The sequence below is a fragment of the Chelonia mydas genome, chromosome 2 (genome assembly GCF_015237465.2).
Source record: "Chelonia mydas isolate rCheMyd1 chromosome 2, rCheMyd1.pri.v2, whole genome shotgun sequence".
Lineage (NCBI taxonomy): Eukaryota > Metazoa > Chordata > Testudines > Cheloniidae > Chelonia > Chelonia mydas.
In genome coordinates, this window is record NC_057850.1 from 188,887,241 (window position 1) to 188,907,822 (window position 20,582).

Here is a 20,582-nt window from a genome sequence, read left to right on the forward strand (position 1 = left end):
TTAAATGTACTCACGTATTTAAAAAGTCTATAGTGTCTCAAAGGGGTGAGAGGTGGCAGTTCTTCCAGAGGCTATATTACCAGTATGCAATTTCTTCTTTAAAGGCTGGGCAACTTCTGGAGAACAGAGCAGTTTTCATGGTGCCAGAATGGAAAAGAGAGGTGACTTTCCAATCCTGTGGAGGAGATCCAGCAATCTACACCAGAGAGATGTTTCTGCTAATGGACACCCCACTACATATTGTGAATGGAGGGGTTTGGTCAGCTATGAAGGTAGACCAAGCAGATTTGTGCTGCTATTGAACATCAAGACCCAGCTGAAGTTTCTGCTACACCAGAAGCTTGCTGAAATATGTTTACAGGACTGGGATACAATTCAACTGGAAATTGACTATATTCTCAGCTAAGATCTGGAGTTTCTGTGCAAAGGTAGATGCAAACCAGGAACACCATCTACCCCATCCCCTTGTTGGCATCACTAGAAAATCCAGCCCCTGTACCTGCCTAACAATGGTGAAATGGACAGGGAAAGAAAGAGACATCACAACTTTATTTCATTTCCTGAAGTCTCAGATCAGCACCACAAACCCCTCACCTCTCCACTGCAAAGGGACATCATACTGTGTTTGTCTTCTAGGTCTTCCGGGGCATTCACTGAGGTCCCTGCTGCCTCCTTACCCTGGCTCTTTTTGGCATCCTGTCAGACAATGCGGCTAGTAGACTTGAGGAGGGGGTCATGAGCCACTTGAGACTCTGTAGTGGGAGCCCTGACAGCACCTGGTCCAGCTCATCCTAAAAGGGGTATGTATGACGAGCCCTCGTGGAGCAACTATTTGACTCTTTTGCCCTCTGTTCAGGAGTCTCAAGTGCTTGATGCATTCCCGGCACTGGGCTGGAGTCCACTCAATGCCCACCCACTCCAGCCTCCCTGAAATTTCCTGGTAGAAGTGTATTTTCCTGCCACTCTGGGCAAAGTCATGGAGGATGGTGTATTCCAACCAAACAGTGATCAGCACACAGGTATGGCCGGCAAACCAGATGTCTGCTCTCGGAGGAGGATCCATGTTCACCTGTCCTGATCTGGAAGGGGTGCAGTGGAAAGCTGTTTTGATGTGGTCAGCACAGCTCTCTACTACCAGTGGCAGTGGGGGAAGATGGGGACCTTTATAGATTGGGTAAGGGTCAGGAAGACAAGGGTTCAGTGCACTGTGGGAGGAGAACGATTGAAACTTGACACCTGGTACACTCCCCTTACTCCATTCAAACTGGCATGGATACAGAACTACACCACAACCTGAGGGGTGTATGGTGTATATGCCTCCACCCCTTAGGCATGTTAGTTTACTCACCCGCTCTTTGCCTTCAGACATGTGCTTCTGGGGTTTAGATGTGGACAATGGTGGTGGGGGTTATAGCCCAATCACGTGCAGAGACGTGTACAGTCACTGGTGTATATGTTGCCTCAGACTGGAAGATTATAAACATGAGATTATCAGGATTTCACTACAGAAGCAGAAGGAAAAATTGAGCAGCAAGGGAAGAAAATCCCTATTATTCTCACCCACACACACATCTTGACGAATAGTAAAGGAAACTGAGGGGGGGAAATTGGCCAGCTAAATTTGTTTGTATAAACATTCTCTCTTTACTTTTGCTCCATTGGCAAAGTCTACTTGAATTGGTTTCCCTTTGTATGTTTCTCTGTGCGGCTCCCCTTTTTCCTTCTGGAAAACACAGTTTACCTCACCCAGCAGCCACAGTGTTCTAGTGATCATGTCTAATTTCAAATCTCAGATTAGTGAGCTGCTACATGTAACACCACCCATTGGTTTAAAGGTCAGTGCAGTTCAACAGCAACTGTCAGGGAAGTTTAACTTTGTCCATTTTTTGCAGTCACAAGAAAAGAGGCAGTAGTTTAACATGTGGCGATTCAGAGCTGGTTGGAGAAGTACAGGCCTGATCAGCTTTCAGGAAGTGACCATGCAGGTAATTTTCTATTTCTCATCATGATGGGTGTATTTTGGCTGTTTCTGAACTGGAAATCATGGATGTCATCTGGATCAAGATTCTTTTGGTCTTGACTGCTTGGAAAATGTTCTTTTTGCAATTCTGGTTTTGGGAGTAATAATCACAATGTATTTATTCATGTTAATACACAAAGGCACGCATTACAACATCAGAGGGAATTCTAGAGCATATATTAAGCTTTGCTATTTAATTAAAAATATTTAAACTAAAAGGTTTTTCTGGAATACACTGCAGTTGCTAACACATTTTAAAATATTTTATATTAGGAATGTTTGATGGTTTCAAGGGGAATGTATTTACTGAGAGAGCATGAGGAGAGAGCATTCTACGTGGGCAGAGCTTTGCATTCAAATATCTATGACCCTGATCCTGCAACTGATGGATATCTCTATCTGCACAGAGCCCCATTGAAGTAAATGTTGGCTCATGTGTATGCAGTTGCAGGATTGGGGTCTTTGTCTCTACATTATGCCATTCTAGATGGATGGGTGCGCTTATTTGATGAGTTTACTGCCTATGTAGATAAAGTCATGATTTGTCTGGAAGCATAGATGGAAGCAACTTTTGTACCAACACTCTTGATTTTTTTTTTTTTTTTTTGTCCAAGAGACCCTTTCATTTAAAAACTTCCAATGTTAATCTACCATACAATTTTGGGGGGAAAATCTCTATTGCCGTTGTGCACATCACCACAGCAGTGATCATTATTCGTAATTAGAGATGGATCAGAGTCACAAAATATGGAACCAGATTTAAACTTTCCCAAAACTCAGGGGACGTCTGATTTTGGTTGAGCCCATCACTGCGAAAGGGGCCAGCTACAAAATGTTGGCCTCGTCTACACGAGAAATTTGCATCAGTTTAACTTAAATTGGTTTTTAAACTGATTTAGTTAAACAAGTGCAAACCCCTTATTTTGGACACTCTTATTTCACTTAAAATTGGCTTATTTCAGGTTAGCTTAAACCAGTTCCTAACTGATTTAAGATAAACTGAAATGAGAGTATCCACACAGCTTTTTGTACCTATTTAATCAAATGGGTTCAAAATCACACCTTTAGTTAAACTGGTGTAACTTTCACATGTAGACAAAGCCTCACTTCAGCTCTGAACTTCCTCAAATGTGGGTTTGTTCCGATCTGCAGCTATGGTTTGGGCCCCACTCTCTTTTGAATGGAAATAACAGTTTTTGGTACTCGACCATTACAAATGTGTGTTACTTGCATGTTCATTGCACTAGATCACATGCTTTTATGCAAACTGTGAATATGAAATCCAAGATATTGCCTTCATTAAGGTATACGTGAATCCATTTGCTGTGCTCACGAAGACATTCTCCACCTGCTTTTGGCATAAAATGTGTGTTTTACATCCCATCTTGGCACATACATCTCCTGCCTTCCAATTATGAATGCCTTGGGGTGACCAAATAAGCAATAAGTCTAGCTGCTTCTGGTAGAAGACACTGCTGCACTGCATTATATTTTCTGATGGATGTATATTCCCAATAAGCATAAATAGACTTGACGTCAGCAACCTCTGCATCAGCAGGGATTTAAAAATTGGGTCAGGCACTTTGCTGGATTGAGGGAGGGAAGCGGGTGAGGAGCTTGTGTGTGTATGAACGTGTGACTGTGTCTATACTTCATTTTCCCCCTCAAATTCCCCACTGTTGCTACCTCTGGTACAGCTCCATTAGTTCTAGCAGCTGAGGGAGACTTAAATGTAAAGTGACTGACCTGCATTTTAATCACCTTCATTGAAATTCTGGCTCTGTGGAAGTCAGTGGCAAAACTTCCATTGATGTGAATGGGGCCAGAATTTCACCTCACATTGTTTAACCCTGCTCAGGACTTTGTCTAGTTACACAGGCACTGATCCACAAGGGACTTAGGGGCTGTGATGCTCAGCGTTGCAAGGCCTAACTTTAAGGTGTCTAGAAATTCACAGGAACAACACTGTGATCCACAAAGCCTGAGTTAGGACACTAGGCTTCCTATACAATGCATGTGGAAAGACAGGCACCTTACACTGGACTCTACAAAGCCAGCATGCTCAGAGGGGAGCTGCCTATGCTAGCCAATATGAGATGCAAATGAGAGGCACCCCTAGATTTTGTGCGGGGTCCCAGCTGCCAGTCCCATGTCCAGGATCCCAGTGCCTTTGGACCCCAACCCGGGGCTCTGCCGCCGGACCCCAACCCGAGGCTCTGCTGCCGGACCCACACGTAGAGTCCTGGCTGCTGTGGACCCCTGCCTGGGGCTCTGCCACTGGACCCACTCCTAGGGCTCTTCCCCTGGCCCCACATGCGGGGTCCCGGCTGCTGGCTCAGTACCTGGGGCTCTGCTCCTGCCCTCAGCTCTGGTCCCAGCCTCAGCCCCCTTACCTCTGTCTGTGTCCCACCCCACCTCCAGGAACCATGGCCCAGTCTTGGCCCCAGCTCTGGGGAGAGGGGGCATGGACAGGGGTAACGGGGGGTGCCAGGTAAAAAGTTTGGGGACCACTGCCTTTCAGCACCCCCACTGTAAAAATTGTTCCAGGGCCACTGGCTGAGCCCCACGTCTCTCACAGAGATAGGGGCCTAAGTTCAGGCTGCAGGGAAGCACCTTTATCAGCTTGCAATCCACAACTGGGAACCCTTTTCACTGAGTCAGGCAATTTAGGTGCCTAAGTCATTTTGTGTGAGGAAGGCGACTGCCTCACACCACACAAGACAGCCAAATGCACCCACCTTATAGCTTCTGAGTCCAGTGGCTAGAGTATGGATGTGGGAGATCCAGGTTCAATTCTCCCCTCTGCATGAGAGGGGGAAAAGGATTTGAACAGGGATCTTCCCCCATCTTTCAGGAATGTGGTCCTACCACTGAGCTGTGGAATATGCTGAGGTGGGAGTCTCTCCTGTTGAAGTTGTACCACTGTGGATTAAATAATTAAAGACCTGGTGGAGCCTGGATCCAAGGTCTCCTACCTCCCAGAGGGATGCCTGAACCATCAGGATTAAGATTCATTCTCACTTTTGCTCTCTGGCCCAATTACTCTTTAAATATCCAAATTGCAAGAGCTTCAACAGGAGAGACTGAGGGAGTACTACATTAGTGTATCTCATAGCCTAGTGGCTAGCACACTCTCGTGTTCAAATCTTTTCTCCCCTTCATGCAGAGGAGGGAATTGAATGTGGGTCTCCAACATACCAGGTCAGTGCTCAAACCCTGAGGCTCAAAATGATAAGATGGACACCACTTCCACCTTCTCCAACAGCTGGATTTTGAATGGGACCTATCTGGCAGGCAGCCTCTCAGCACAGTCTAGTGGATCAGGCCCCAGGAGTAAGATAGGAGCTCTTCCGCCTATCTTCTCTCATTCATGGATGGTTCTGGGGCTTAGGCAGGAGATGAACATCTGGGCACCCTAGAAGGAGTCAGCAGTTCTTATGCCCAGAGGCAAAAACATAGGCAGCTAGGGAACTTTTAGATTAAAGAGTTAGGTGCTGAGTGAAGTTAGGTGCCTACAGGGTTTGCAACAGCTGAGAAGATGTTTTGTGGATTGCAATTGAGCCTAAAAATGTGACTTAGGTGCCTACATCCAGGGTTTAGGTACCTAAGTACCTGTGTAGAGCTGGGCCACAGTGATTACAACACCGGCAGCTGTCACCAGCTTGTCACTATTAGAGTTATCAGCATTGCTACTGACAGTGGAAATGTACTAACAGCAGCAATACTGAGATAACAGAGGGGACAGAGGAACAGCGAGCTCTGAACACTGATATGTGACATCCGTCCTAGGCACAATAAGGAAACAGCTGAAATGGAATGCAACTGATTAAAACATCAAAAGATAGGAATACCATTAATGCCGTTGTGGCTTTATGGACAATAAGTCTTCTCAAACAAATCTGATTTCATTCTTTGAAGAAATTGCAACTTTTGACTTAGTACCACATAAATATCTGATTAAAAAAATTAGCATTATAAAATATCAGGAGAGCTGGATTAAGAACTGGCTAACTGACAGATCTCAAAAAGTAGTTGCCCGTAGGGAGTTTTTACTGAGTGGGGGTGTTTTTAGTAGGGTTCCCCAGGGACTAGTCCTAGGCCGTATGCCACCCTGCAACGTTTTCACTAATTAGCTGCAAATAAACCTAAAATCACTGCTGATAAAATATGCGGATGACAAAGATTGGCAGGGTGGTCAGACCGAGCGATTTGAAGCACTTGGTAAGATGGGCCCATTCAAACAAAATGCGTTTGAATATAGCCATATGCAAAGTTATACATCTAGAAGCCAGGAATGCGGACCTTATCTACAGACTGGGAGACCGTATACTGAAAAGCAATGACTCTGAATAGGACCTAGGGGTCATAAAGGACAAGCAACTTAACCTGAGTTGCTGTAACAAAAGAACTAATGTGATCCTTGACTATATAAACAGGGGAATAGTGAGTAGAAGCAGGGAGATGATTTTGTTTCTGTGTATAGTGTGGCCAATACCAGAATACTGCGTCCAGTTCGGATGTGAACTTTTTTAAAGGATGCTGAAAAATTGGAGAGGGTTCAGGAAAGAGTCACAAAAATTATTTCAGTGATTGAGAAGATGCCTTGGAGAGACTTGAAGAGCTCTGTTTAGCTTATCAGAAGTAAGAGAGGTGATTTCATTCTTCACAGGGATAAAACACCAGGTACTAAAGGGCTCTTTTCTCTACTGGAGGTAGGCATAACAAGAACCAATGGCTGGAAGCTGAAGCCAAACAAATTCAAATTAGAAATTAGACACAAGTTTTTAACAGTGAGGCTGATTAACCGCTAGAAAAAGGGAAGTGATGGATTCTCTTTCTCTTGCTTTGTGCAAATCAAGGCTGGATGCCTTTCTGGGAGATGTGCTTTAGTCAAACTCAGGTTGCCATGTTCAATGCAGAGGTAACTGGACAAAATTGAATGGCCTATGATGTACAGGAGGTCAGACTAGATGATCCATTGTTTCCTACTGGCCTTAAACTCAGTGAATCTATGATATGTAAGATTAAAAATAGATAGTATAGATGACAGCTGGTGTGTGTATGTAGCAAGCCACAAACTGAATTCACTGCAAAAATTAAAACTATTCAAGGCAGTGACTTTTTAAAGAAAACACTCTTGAGCTAGCCCTTTAATGGAATCGGTCTCCTCTGTGACTAGTCTAGGGGTCGCATGATGAGAAAATGTGACTCAGAACTAGGCCCGCTGAGGGGAGACAGCAGGGTGGAGATGACTCTGTAGTGCACCAAGACAGAGGGAGTGGAAGCTTGCAGGGAGGAGGAGCCAGCCAGTTGGTGGGGGAGGAAGCTAGCTAGGAGGGGAACTTAACTTCAGCAGAGATAGGAGGAAGAGCCCCACACCAAGGGTTGTGACCCAGCAGGAGACCAGGTGGCAGATTTGTGTTGTTTTGAACTTGATGTTAGTAAATCAGACTCCCAGATGGAGAGGGTTTTTATGAAAACATCTGCAGTGTGAACTTTGATTCCCTGGGGGGAAGAGGAAACCAAGGCAGTACAGGCATCTGAAGGGGGATCATACAAGTTCTGCTACAGTTGTTTATCTTAAAAAAGAAATAATGTGAGTTGTGCTAGACTGATGGCTCTGGAGACTTTATTCCTTTCTTTCCACAGGCCAGGCACAGGACATACAGAACAAACTTCCTGGCAACAGTCCCTCAGTCTGCCTAAACAATAAACTAGAGGGACCTCCTCCTCCTGCGGGGGTTGTAAGGGTAGTTCACTTTCCATACCCATTCACTCCTAGGCCCCTTCATTTCTGAGACTGCCAACAAGGTGGTCAGCTAGTTCAATCATGGCTTTGTTTTTGGTGATATGGACACACATACTAGAAACTAACTAGACAGAGACCACCACCAAACCTATTTCATATAAACATGTTCTATACCTTTACAGACATCTCCTCTAGAAAACAAGCAAACAAGGTGTCTTTGATTTAAATTAGTCCTTGCTGCAGCATGAAATAGAGGGAAACTTTGGTTTGATTCATTGCAAATGAACTGGCACAAGTGCTGTCTATCCATTGTCATGCAGCATATTCATCTGTCTTCTTTTTTTCTGTTCCCCATACCATGAAGGATCAGTTGGAAAAGCTGTCCTTTCCCACATGCTGTCCTTTGCCACAGTTATAAATTGAGACCTTTGAGGTGGAACTGCTGTCAGAGTATGTTAACTTCTAGGCTCCACAACATTGACAGTGTCTGTTAAATTATCCCATGCTATTTCCAGCCCACTGAGGTTCAGATGCTTCCAGCCCTTAAGCCCACAGATGGGAGCAGATGGTCAGAGATTGCAGAGAAGAAGGTAGAGGAAGCCTTCAATCCATCCTCCAACACTAAGAGCTGTGCAGAGAATTTTGGAAAAGCGTGCAGCCTAGCGGAGGACATGGGCAGTGAACTCTCTAACGGCCATGAAGAACCATAAAAGCCTTGAGCAGAAATTATGGCAACTTCTCCACGCAACTTACTAGATGCTTTCTATTGGACTTGGAGAGATAGGAGTTCCAGCTTCTCATCCGCAAATTGTCTTTGAAAAGCAGCTATTCATGATAGGTCTGAGTCAGTGGGCTTGATGTAATGTATTAAGTAAAAGCAAGTTCTTGATTGTTTTTGCCTATTAGTAGATTCTGAACAGTCCCTGACTGCATCCCTATTTACAATTTCACTGTAACCTTCCAAGTGAATTAACTTTTTTGACTGAGAAGGGAGAAAGAACTAATTAGCGCTTTCTTTTTTTCTTTTTTTTTTTTGGCAGTCTATCTTATTATAAAACTAATTAGTATCTGGCTTTTTATTGTTGTGACAATTAGGATATTAAAAAAATAGGCCATGGAATACAATTACAAACTGTTACATTTTGTAATGATCCTACACTGGGTCAGACACTCATAAATAAAAACACCTCTGCCTTTCTTTTCTCATCCCCCCTCTTTTTTTTAAAAAAAATGCTCTGCCCTTGCAATCCTCTCTGAAAGTCTGAAGGAGTAATGGATTTTAGGGATAGTTACTTGATGAAATTGAAGTAGTAAGTATGGAAGATATTCAGGGCCAGGTAGAGACATTACTTGTTAATCAGAAATCCCCACTGATATCAAGAAGGGTTTCTGCTTGAAAAATGATGGTACAATACGGCCCTCAGGTTGGAACTGATTGTAATGGTGAGGGTTCTCAGGAATCTGGATATTTGACATCTGGATGGATATAATTGTTACTACTGCACTTATACAACTAGGCTGAATGGGAGGGGGGGAACCCTTGCTACCTTTCCTGTTGCTGTAAGTGGACTGGGTAACAAGGAATTAGAAAAATCATTAGCAGACTTGCAGAGAGGAGTCAACAAAACAATAAGATCATCTTTTGATACTCAAATACTTTAGTAAGAGGCAAGTAGTCTTGAAATGTCATCTTGCAAAACACAGAAATAATTTTGAATGTTATTCTGCAACAAGCTGGCTTACTGATACTCATAACAGGAGATCAGATCCATTATTTATATTTGAAGACATTTAAACTATAGGGTTTGGCCTTTGTGGAGGAATCAGTTAGTCATAACTATAGACTAATAAAAATAAGCTATACCGATTATAAGCACTTTTGTACCATAACAGGAATAAGCTATACTGGTTTAAGCACCTGTATACCAGTAAAACTGCATTCACATAAAAATGAATTGGTTTCTAAACCAATATAGTTAGAGCATTACAAAAGCTATGTGGAGACAAGTCCTTAGCAATGGGCAATTGATTTGCAGTATGCAGTACCATTACATCTGGGGTAAAATGTTAGGATTTTGTTTTTATATTGTTATTGGCATTATTTAGTTCAATATCAGTCATGCATTCAGGATAGAATGTAACTGGTTTAAATGGACTGTAGTTGGTTGTATATAATTGAATGGCTACGTATCATTTATGGGTTTTTTTATGCCTATGTGTGTTATACACAACTTGGAGGGGGCTCAGGGCTGGGGGAGGGGATTGGGGCATAAAACCCCCATAAACTTGTGTATAACACATGTAGGCATAAAACCCCCCATAAATGGTTTGGCCAGGTGTGGACAGGTGTCCGGTTTTCAGCTGGAACACACAGTCAAAAAGGGACCTTAGTGGCTCTGGTCAGCACTGCTGACTGGGCCATTAAAAGTCCAGTTGGAGGTGCTAAGGCCGGCTAGTCCCTACCTGTTCTCGCACCACGCTGCACCCTGGAAGCGGCAAGCAGGTCTGGCTCCTAGGCGGGGGGGGGGGACCCACGGGACTCTGCGAGCTGTCTCCACCTGAAGCACTGGTGGAGGCCGTGCCTGCGGGTGAGAGCGACGCATGTAGCCTCCTGGCCTCCCCGCTTAGGACCAAGACCTGCTGGCTGATTCTGGGGCATGTGGAGCATGGTGCCAGGACAGACTGGCAGCCTGCCTTAGTCCCCCTGCTGCACCGCTGACCGGGAGCCACCCTAGGTAAGCCCGAGCCCCAAAACTGAGCCTCAAACCCCGCCCCATCCCTGAGCCCCCCCAAACCTGGAGCACCCTCCTGTACCCCAAACTCCTCATCCCTGGCTCCACCCAAGAGCCCACACCCCCAGCCCTCACCCCCTCCTTCATCCCAACCCCCTACCCCATCCCAGTGAAAGAGTTTGAAGGTGGGGGAGAGCAAGCCACCAAGGGAGGGGGAATGTAGTGAGTGGGGGGGTGGGGCCTTGGGGGCGGGGCAGGGCTAGGGTGTTTGGTTTTGTGCAACTAGAAAGTTGGCAACCCTATACATAACATTGTATTATTTTACATGATTAAGTACTGAAGCAGTGTGTTAAAACTGTGCATTTAATCTTTGTTTAATTTTCACTAATATGTATATTTGTACATTTTAAGATTATGCACCTGTGACATCGTCCACACACTTCAATTTCTTTGTAAATTGTACCAGTATGTTCTCTAAAACATGTGTTGATGTTCAGTCTGATGAATTTCTATTGCACTACTGGCAGGCCCTGTATTTTGGGAATTAATTAGCTTGTTTATGAAGTAACTGTTTTCAGCTTTATGCTACTTTGGTTCCTTCCCTTTGAAGAGTTGTTGTCATCTGTGTTGTACTATTTTGAATAAAGCTGGCTCAGTGAGTGCTCATACTGTACATTTCTTTACCTCTTAAATTCAGAGAACCCTCAAGAGCAGGGAGGTCTTAGAATGTGAAGAACTCTTTTAAGGTCTGAATGGAGGGCGTCCCAGGACGGAAACAGTGCTGAATTGCTGAAGTCACTTCCAGTCACTGATCAGTGGAAGCGTATTCTTGGAGTTAACGAATGCCTCTACTCTTCTCCTTCTTGCTCCAGCAGTCTTATCCCAATACGCCTAATCAAAGAGAGTCTACATAATTCATCTGAAGGATCCAGTACTTTGAACTTGTGCTTTCAAGTTTTAGTTGTTACTCTGCAATGGTTATAAGTTGTTTTCTAATTTTCTGCAGGAAGAATTTTTAAAAATGTCAGGTGAATTTCTCTTTAGTGAGGAGCAATGTTAATGCCACTGTTACTAATTCTGCTTTTTCCAAATTGTTTGCGGGAAGTGGCAGGGTAGAAGTATAGTAGCATAGACTCTAGCTCTATTATACAGTTATTAATGTATTTAGCCAAAGTGAAAATGTGACCTGAAACAAAGAAAGGGCTCTGCTGGTTTAAACTTCCTTCACTTCTGTCACTTGGCCATGTCTACTTGGGAAAGTTTTACCAGTTACATTAATATAGTTATACCAGTATAACTCGTAGTGTGGAAACTCCTATAATGGAATAAGAAATTTTGCATCAGGAGTTAATCCCAGTATAACTTTTTCCATTTAAATTCACACTTTAGATTATACATAAATAAAAATTTCCTGTGTAGACAAAGCTTAAAATTGCTTCCACCCCTAATGTAGGAGTAGGATTTTATATTTGTATTAGAGGTTATAATGATTGACGGTTATAATAATCTAGTATGTATTAATGTATGATTTGATCATCCTGCCAGCCACCCTTTTTGATTTCAAGGCAGGAATAGACCAGAATAGTCCTTATGGCGGAATATGGTCACCTTTTGTTTTAGGATAAGATTTCATTACAGTATTTGCTATAAGGTCTTGCTTCTTGTATGCATTGCAAACTAAGTTGTGTAAAGTTCTTTTGTAATCCCTTTAGTAACAATATAATCCTTTCCAAAATGTTATCCTGTCTGAAGGTCTCTGTAAAAGACTGTGTGAATGTATGCATCAGGAAAAGATAAGGTGTAAAGGCCATTGTTATAGCCAGATGGTCAAGGAAGAAGGAGTGAAGAGACTTAATGACACCAGAGAACCATCAACACACATCCATAATTAAGGAAGGGCAGATTGATGACCCTGAGGTGGAGGCTGGCACCCCTAAAGACAAGACAATTGATTAAACTGAAACCAGGACAGGATGACCTTCTCGGAGGTGTTTTGGAATGTTAACATCAAAAGATAACACCAATTAAGGAGTAACTTGTCACAAACTGACACAGCAAAATCCATAGACTTCAACAGAGAAAAAAAGACTACAAGAACAGGGTGCTTGGCAATGGGACTTTGGGTTCATCTTGCCACAACTCCAGGAGCATCGGATCGCGACCGACAGAGCCCGGCTCCCCTCTGTGACGAATCTGGCTGGCCACTAGATTGAGTCAGACTCTGGACTGGTAACTATAAACATCAACTTGCAGGACTGTGTGCATGGTGTGTGTGTGTGTGACTGAAAAGCATATGCTAACTGCTGTATTCACAATAAATGCAGTGTATTGCCTTTTTCCCTGAAAAAGATCCCGTGTGCTTCTTATAAGCATAACACTAACAACAGATTCGAATGCTTTCTTTCACCATGTTCCTTGGCAAAAGCAGTCCTTATGGAGCAAAACTGGAAGTACTAGCCTTGCTTCTGCTTACACTCAGATTGAAGCCAAGCCAGTTCCTTCCCGACAGAGAAGATATGAGCTTTTCCCTCTTTATATTCTTGGGACTTACATTTTGCTGTATGCATGATTTTGGATTGACTCATAGCCATGGTATCATCTATTATGAATCTGAGAAGCTTTTGTGGGTCATGCATAGAGCCGCTGTTCCTTTATCTTCATTGTAGACATTTTGGGCCATAATGAGAATTGGCATAAATTGGCGCAACTCTTACTGATATGAATGACAACTTATGTCAGGTTTGAAGCTGTCCCTTTGGGGTCAGATTTTCAGATCTCAGTCCAGCCTACAATGTGTATACAAATTGGTGTGTGTGAAACAAGTATAGTACTGCATTTGTGCCTGGCAGTGGATGTGGGTGCCATTTTAGTTGTGAATGTTAGAGACTACTTTATAAACAAATGAAAATAAACATGTCCTTTTTGTGTCATCCTGCAATTGTCTCAATGATTTGGACTCTTTGGAATCTTCCATTATACTGGCCAGGGCTCTACTTTATAAATCTCCCCCACAAACTCTTGCCGCCTCCTCCCCCCACCTGAATTATTTTTTAAAATCTGTTTTGATTCAACGTGGTCTTAATCTCTCCTTTAATATTAACAGAAATAGGAACAGAAACTGGGAGTATATGTGGAGTATTCAAACTTGTTCATTAGCCCATCCTTCCTTAAAACAATTCCATGCAATAGAAGGTAATGTATCGGTTTTGTTTTATTCCATATAGGTTCTTCACTAGATATCTATACTTCTGACTGTTCTCTCACTATTCCCTCTGATGGATGGAATGTTAGACCTGCTTAAGTGTGTTTGTGTGGAGTGGGGACTGGGGTCATGTCACCTTCTAGTGGCTGCAAATTACAAAGGATATAAATCCTGATTCCACAAATAGCATGTCTCACATGCTATAGCTAGTTTAGATCCAGAATTGCGTTTTTTATGCTAAACATGGGTCACAAGACACTTGGCCTGTTGAAAACTTTCTGGTCCTTATTCTTCTGTGCAGCCAATGGGGTCTTTCAAGTTATTTGATATGGAAAGACAAGCAAGCAAACAAACCTTTTCTTGATGCTAAAATATGCATTACACTGAGAGTGGAAAGATTCCACACACACCTAATTTCCCCCGATGGATTACAGTTTCTCCTCTAGAGAATATTTACAAAAGCCTGAATCAACAATCTCTACAAGATATATATATTTAATTGAGCCATTATAAGAGAGCCTAGTTATTGTTTTGTTGATGCTGATCTAGCTGACTCTTTGTGAATTGAACCTTATTTCTATTATTTGGATTTTTAGTTTTTGTAAAATGCATACATTAGCCTCTATTTTGGTTCTATTGCCTAAGCCCCAATGTAACACCATGATTGATTTTGGTCTGCTTTTGTCGCACATAATTTCTAATGTTGCCCCATTTGTATGATTTTTTTCTCTTAAATTTTTCACAAAAGGCAACTTAAAAAAAAAGCAGCTAAATTTATTACAATAGCACCAGAGACCCCCCACTAGAGATGGAAGGCTGCTTGTGTTGGGCACTACACAGACACATGGTAAATGACAGTCCCTGCCCTAAGGAGTTTACAAAGGGTCGGAGAAAAGAAGTGTTATCCTTGTTTTTCAAATGGGGAACTGAGGCAATGAAATATTAAGCGATCAGCTTAAGGCCATGCAGAAAGCTTGTGGTATCACTGGGAACTGAACTCAGATCTGCTGAGGTGACACCTAGTGCCTTAACCACAAGCCCATCCTCTCTCTTTAATGCTACCTTTGTAATAACTTCAGTTCTCCAGAGGTAGTTGTCTTCAAACTATAACTGTAACTTCCTAAGTAATTTAAGAGAAGAGAGAGTTATAAAAGTAACAGTAGTTGGTGATAATATAAAGTTAGGGGTATATCTTCCCTATCATGAAACAGCCAAGTTGTAATACCAAAGTGGAGTCCTGATGACATGATAAAATTAGGAGAGTTCAGTATTGCCAATCCCAAATTTTCAAAATCACAAAAGGTTTAAAATGAGTTATAATTTTGGGGTTCTTTTTATTTGCCCTCTTGTTTTTTGAGTCTTTTTTTGAGATTCAGGTCACACTTTCAAGCTCTTCTCTGCATCCCTGGGAGCTAGAAACTTGCTTTCTTTTTTTTTTCCTTAGTAAAAAATGAGATTCTCATGTAATCACTGTCTCCAGGAGCTAAGGCTTTAAGTAAAACACCATGTAGTGTGAGATTCACAATAAAACCACGAGAGCTGGCAAAACTGTTGGAATTTTCTATGACATGTATGTACATTTTGAGGGAATCATATTCAGTAATGTACATGACTTAAAACAAATCTCCTCTCTCCTGTTTGTTTCTTCTCCCTTTCTCTGTGTGTGTCTCTTTGCCCACTCCAACCTCTCCCCTTTGTGTCTGGTTCTTCTGTCACACTCCCTTTGCACTGGAGAGTTTGAATTTTTTAATTATTTGAGTTCCAAAAGGCACATAAGCCTCTTTTACTCTTCTGGTGTCTTTTTTTGTTTGTTTGTTTGTTTGTTTGTTATAACATCAAACACAGACACAATGACAAAGTTTTTATTAGACATTTCCCCCCCAGGCTTCTCTGTCTAGAACACAGTAAAATATGCAACTCTGAATTACGTGACTATCAAAGGGTTTTGGTAATGTCATAAACCATTAGATGAAGCTTGGAGGGTTGTGGGGTTTTTTTTTAATCAATGAGCCTCTGAAATGAGATTATAGCCCTGTAATTCAAAATGTGCTTGTGCGTCTGCTCCCACTGTTGCTTTCCTTCCTTGGTTTGAACTGCAGCTCAGTTTACTTGGTTTATTCTCAGAATTTTAATTTGTGGGCATGCTCTAATCCCTGTGAATTACAAGGGGCCAGGTGCCATCGTACTCCTGTATTATGAGATGTTCTTTTATCATGAGGTTCTTTGCCAGAGAGCAATTTCTATCCAAGAAGACTTAATTTAAATAAAAAAGACCAAATACTGTGCTGAGTTCCAACAAAATCCTGCAAAGTGCTGAGTACCTCCTGTGAGGTTCTGTGCCCCTGTGATGCTGTATAATTGAAGTATGATCATTCATATCATTGATATTGCCACTGTTATACAATTGCAACAAATCTTAAACAAAGCATGTCATGTAAGGTGTCAATGGAAAAGTTGTAATTTGCTCAGTCTGATTATCCTGTTTATATGCATGTATAATTTTTGTTTCTGAAGTTATGAATATTGGCTATACACTGGTATATGTATACACTGGTACATGTACTATATGCCTGGGCAACACACACCAGATAAGATTTCCATCCAGACTAGACAGCTTTGTGTTGATGGCCCATTAAAGACACTGAGCTCTCACAATGGACCATAGAAGAAACTCATTCCACCCAGATGACTCTTTCTGCGGATGCTTCAGACACCAAGGGGCCAGTGGCTACCCCTGTGAGTCATCAAGCCATGTAAGGACATGTGATAAGCTCATGTGACCCTGAACTCCATCCTGTGCCAGTAACTTTTCACAAACTGGAGACATGATACATTACAGCAAGCACAGAAACAGAATAGAAAATTGGAAACAGCTGTAGAGAATCTTCAAAACAGAGAAGTTCCATCCTCTGTTATAAATACTGATGGACAACAGCAAGCTTCAGGTAGCTACCCTGTGCCTGAAGAGTGGGGACAGAAATGGAAAATGATGGTCCAAGCAGAATTAAAAAATGGAACATGGAATGACTGGAATGAGTGTTGTAATGGGGACATATGGAATGACTCAGACCAGCCACCTAATAACCCATGGGCAGGGGCCACTGTATTGCAACCACTGTATTGATAAAAGCCAGGTTCCAGTAAAACCTAAATGAAAACCTAGACTGGTGGCAGTCAAAATGGCAGAAGTAAGTGCACAGGAGAGAGAAGTAGATGCTGGATTTGTAAATCAGAGGAAGGATCGAACAGTTGGGTTAACAGACCACCTTAAGAGTCAGGAGCTGTGACTTGATCGCAGGGGAGTGGATATAAAAAGAATTTCAACGTGAAAAACAGAGAGTAAGAGGTTTAACAGTTCGAATTGATGCATTAACACATGGAGTTGCCCAGAAACAGTTAACTGCAGCAGAGAAGGGCAGCCCTGCAATCAATTTGGCATGCATACAAAAGCAACAAACACTGGGGAAACAAATTAGATTTTGCAAAAGCAGGTAACAACACTCACTCTCCTCTGAGAACCAGAATAAAAACCAAAAGTACAGGTTCCCAATCACTTTATCCCATGGAGCCCACTCCTCGCTCAGAGGTAATAATATAACCTTTCTCAAATATTTTTACATACTGGTCAAGTTTTCCTTTATATCCTCTCTAATTGCTAAACTTGCTGCTGCTGGCCTGTACCATAAAATGACTTTGCAGGGTTAACTAATCTCTTTTGGTTCAGGTCTCCCTCCCTTCCTAGGTTACTCTTCCCCCATTCCCCCGCCTTTCCTCACTTCTGCTCTTTCTCTTTTAAAAGTTGAAAGTTATCGTTATTACCGAAACCACCATTGCTCAAAAAGATGAAGCAACTGAAAACAAAACAACAAACAAAGAGAAAACAAGGTAAACACTTCTGTGACACCCTGCACCCCATGTTCACCACTTTTATATGGTTATATTTTGTATAAAGCAGGAGTCGCCAAACTTACTGACCCTCTGAGCCACATACAATAATCTTCAAAAGCTGCATGTCATGCACAACATGCCCTGTGGGGCAGCACCTGCCGGGGTGTGGGGTTTCTTCCCCGATACTCCCCCCCCCCCGGATTAAAGCCCTTAGACACCCCCCCCTTACAGGGAAGGAGCCCCTAGTCTTACCACCCCACTGCAGGGCAGAAGCCCCGAGCTCCCCCTGCCCAGTCTTGTAGGTGGAGAATGGGGGACGGGGAGTACACGGGTGGGGGGCGCCAGGAGCCGCACTTTAATTGTAAAAGAGCTGCATGTGGCTCATGAGCCACAGTTTGGTCATGCCTGGTATAAAGTATTCCTTGTGAGGCATCATTTGAAAACTCATAATCTACTGAATATTATTGTGTTGAAATTTGTACAGCTTGTGAAATTATGAGATTTTGATGTATGATTGTTACTGAAATATGCTGTCGTTCTAGTTTTTAAGAGACAAAACTGGCAACCCTAGACAGGTGTCAACAAAATCAAGTGGGCTATCACTTAAACAGCCACTCTTCAGCAACAGGGAAGTGTAAACAGAAGTTTACATTTCCTTCCAGATATGGTACGAATCTCACGTACACTAGGACCTGTTTATCTACACGCCAGCTGGGGGTGGGGTGAGGAGGGTAAATCTCAAAGACAGGAGGTGGGTATAAAAATAAAGGACAGTGACCTCCACAGGCCCCTAGCCTCTCCACTTTATATATCTCTCCTCATAACATCAATGAATACCTGAAGAACAATGAACTAAGAGGAGTGTTCCCAGGATGATAGGAAATCCAGGCTGTGAACTGAACTGTGAACTGTCTGCAGCATCTGGTGTGTTAAGAAAAGTGTTTGCTTCAAATCCTGTTTCGCTTGATAATGTTTAGGATTTAACTTGTGGTTTTATCTTTTTATTTCTTTTGTAACCAATTCTGACTTTTATGCCTTACCACTTTAAATCACTTAAAATCTATCTTTCTCTAGTTAATAAACCAGTTTTATTGTTTTATCTAAACCAGTGTGTTTGATTGAAGTGTTTGGGAAATCTCCACTTGAGAAAACAAGACTGGTGTACAATCATTCCCATTGTTGGAATGATGGAGTATTTATGAGCTTGTATGGTCTAGTGGGCTACTGAATGGTACAAGATGCACATTTCTGTGGGGCAAGGCTGGGACTGAGGGCTATGCGGGTGTCATCCTGTATGTAATTCATGAATGGCTGGGCACAACATTCATGTACTCAGCGAGGAGTGACTTTGCATGCTGGTGGCTGTGAGTGAGCAGAGCCTGGAGGAGTTCGCTGTTCACTAGCAAAGCAATGTAAAAGGCATTTCAGGTAAGGGGGCACATCAGTTTAGGATGCACCCTAAGGAATGTTACAACTTTATTTTAAATAAGTCCAGTAAATTAATTATTGTAACCCATCAGGAATGCAATAGCTGGAAATACTCCTAACTTTCTTGAAGATGTGGTTCCTAAGCAACAGAAATGCAGACTCTGCTTCTAATCCTAACTATTGACTAATATATAAAACATGAGTTTTCCTTATTTCCATATAGCAGAATTTTTAAAAATAAAGCAATAAAATGAAATGGAAAATGCCTTAAGTTACTAAATTAATACAACAAAGTGGGCAAACAATATGAATTTTTATCAATTATTAAAAGTTTTAAATAAAAAGGTAATAACTTGCTTATTTAGACATTTAATTATTTTATTTACCTGTTAGTTATTAAAGAAATGCATTTTAGAAAACAGAGTTCCTAAAGCCTTGACTGGTATAGTTATAAATATAATTTTGGTACCAAATGCTTTCAATTGTAAGTTTGTCCTGTATGTCATGTATGTTGTCCTGTGTTGTATGTAGTGTGTCACGTGACTACTTTTTTGTTTTAATTTTTGGCAACAAAAGTCAATTTTATACTTTTAAAAAATATAAGTGGTACCACATTATTTTAATATTATGGTTGGGATATAACCTCAGAATACCAATTAATTTTTTTCAAGGTTCAAAAACAGTGCGGTTATAAATATATGTACATATATTTTTGCCTCAACAAATAATGCAATGGCAAACAAAAATAATTACTTTTTTTTTTAATAAAAGAGAAGAGGAAACCTCAACATTAATGTAAAGTTTTTTTTCTACTTCTAATCCTAACATATAGGTCTTGTGGTGCAATTATTACACGAGCAGAGTCTGGAGTTCCATCTCTTTAACACTGGTTCATACTGCTACCCCTTCTCCCAGTTCCTCCTTGAGTCTTCTATGACCCAGCCAAACTGAAATCTGGTCAGCTTAGTGCAGTAGAGAATGAAAACTGGTGACTCACATACTTGTGTTTTGATGGGAGTTTTGTCCAAACATGAAGTATGCAAAATCAGATATTTCTGTTAGTGCTTAGCAGGAAAGCTTCTGGATTTAGATCATTCAAAATTCTATATACCTGGCATGGCCACATTTTAACATAGATAAATTATAATCAATTAAAAAATGGCATTGTATTGAGCTGATGTTTATCAGTGGCAAATTCTCCTTATATTTACTGATAGTAAAAAAAAAAATAAAAATCATAGACTCCCCCTGCTTCAGAGCTTGGAAATATCTTCAGTTAAAGCATTTACTGGTGACTATATTTGGACTGGATGTACTGGGAGCTCCAGAACCTCTAGAACTTTAATTATTTTGGAGGTAACTTCCTAGATTTACTTGGCCAGAGGTTTTATGGTTTTCTGGTTTTCTAGTAAAAAAAAAAACTGCCAAAGATTGATAATTTGAGAATTGTTTGGAAAAGGGATTTGGATACACAACTACCTCTGACCCAATGGAATAACATTAAAAAAGCAACTACAGACCTGAGACTATGGCTTATTCACCAACAGACACTTTTTTGAATAT

The 20,582-nt window shown here is 41.7% G+C and overlaps 1 long non-coding RNA gene across 1 annotated transcript; it reads left to right on the forward strand.

Moving 5' to 3' along the window:
• Positions 1 to 528: 528 nt before the first annotated feature.
• Positions 529 to 11,557, forward strand: LOC119565518. The gene is made up of 3 exons (XR_005224188.2): positions 529 to 800; positions 1,893 to 1,985; positions 11,199 to 11,557. It is a non-coding gene; the product is annotated as an uncharacterized LOC119565518 (long non-coding RNA).
• Positions 11,558 to 20,582: the final 9,025 nt, after the last annotated feature.